Consider the following 1,164-nt stretch of genomic DNA (forward strand, 5'->3'; position numbering starts at 1 on the left):
TGTGCCTGTGCCTGTGTCTGTGTCTGAGCTAAGCCCACGCCCCAGGTCTCGCTATAAGCACTCATATGGTCAATTCAGATCCTGCTGAACTCTCTCTCTCAAGCCCTGCTGCTAGGCACAATCAAAACAAGTCACATCACTGAATGCTGAAAGGAGATTAACAGGCGTACTGGCACGCGCCAACACAAGTGCACGCACACACGCACAAGCGCGCAAACACACGAGCACAAATGTACAGACACACACACCTCCTGTGGACCCAGGGCGCCTCCTCGTGGATGCATGCGGGAGAACAGGAGGAGGGATCAAAACAGCTCGAGCTCACGGAGAGAAACGGGAGAGCAAGCCGTCTCTTCTCGTTTGGTACGCCCGAACCTCACGCGCATCCAGAACATTGTTTTATTCCTCTCCTTTCCTCCTGTCTTTCTCCCCACGAGATGAGAGACTGATCCAGTGAGGGTTCCACGAGCTGTTACAAAGAAGTTTTGGGTGAGTTTAGAAAGTTTAACTGCTGCTATCTCTGCCGTTAGTTCGCCCATCTCTCTCTCTCTAACTGCTGCTATCTCTGCCATCCAGAACATGTGTATTACCCTCTCCTTTCCTCTGTGCTTTCTCCCCACGAGAAGAACTGATCCAGGTGAGGTGTCCACGACGTTACAAAGAAGTTACTTGGTTGAGTATAGAAAAGTTAACTGCTGCTATCTCTGCCGTTAGTTCGCCCATCTTCTCTCTCTAACTGCTGACTATTCTCTGCCGTTAGTTCGCCCATCTCTGTCCCTCCTCTGAACTGCTGCTATTCTCTCCGTAGTTCGCCCCATCTCTCTGTTCTAACTGCTTGCTATCTCTGCCGTTAGGTCGCATCTACTCTCTCTCTAACTCTGCCTATCTCTGCCGTCTAGTTCGACCCATTCTCTCTCTCTCTAACTGCTGCTATCTCATGCCGTTAGCTGCGGCCCACTCTCTGGTCTCTTCTAAGCGCTGCTATCTCTGCGAGTTAGTTCGCCACACGTCTCTCTCTCTAACTGCTGTATACTCTGCGCGTTAAATAGTTGCGCATCTCATCTCTCCTAACTCGCTGCTATCTCTGCCGTTAGTTCGCCCATCCATCTGTCTCTCTAACCTGCTGCTACTTCTCTTCAGTTAGTTCGCCATCTCTCATGTCTC

The 1,164-nt window shown here is 50.8% G+C and overlaps 1 protein-coding gene across 1 annotated transcript in view; it reads left to right on the forward strand.

The window, feature by feature from the left end:
* The first annotated feature begins 324 nt into the window (after positions 1-324).
* LOC112073464 (collagen alpha-2(VI) chain-like) overlaps positions 325-1,164 on the forward strand; it is a 112,886-nt gene continuing 112,046 nt past the window's right edge. Inside the window, 1 exon segment of the mRNA XM_070440154.1 lies at positions 325-489. The gene's annotated coding sequence lies outside the window, so the exon portion shown is untranslated.

The sequence above is a fragment of the Salvelinus sp. IW2-2015 genome, unplaced genomic scaffold (genome assembly GCF_002910315.2).
Source record: "Salvelinus sp. IW2-2015 unplaced genomic scaffold, ASM291031v2 Un_scaffold2269, whole genome shotgun sequence".
Lineage (NCBI taxonomy): Eukaryota > Metazoa > Chordata > Actinopteri > Salmoniformes > Salmonidae > Salvelinus > Salvelinus sp. IW2-2015.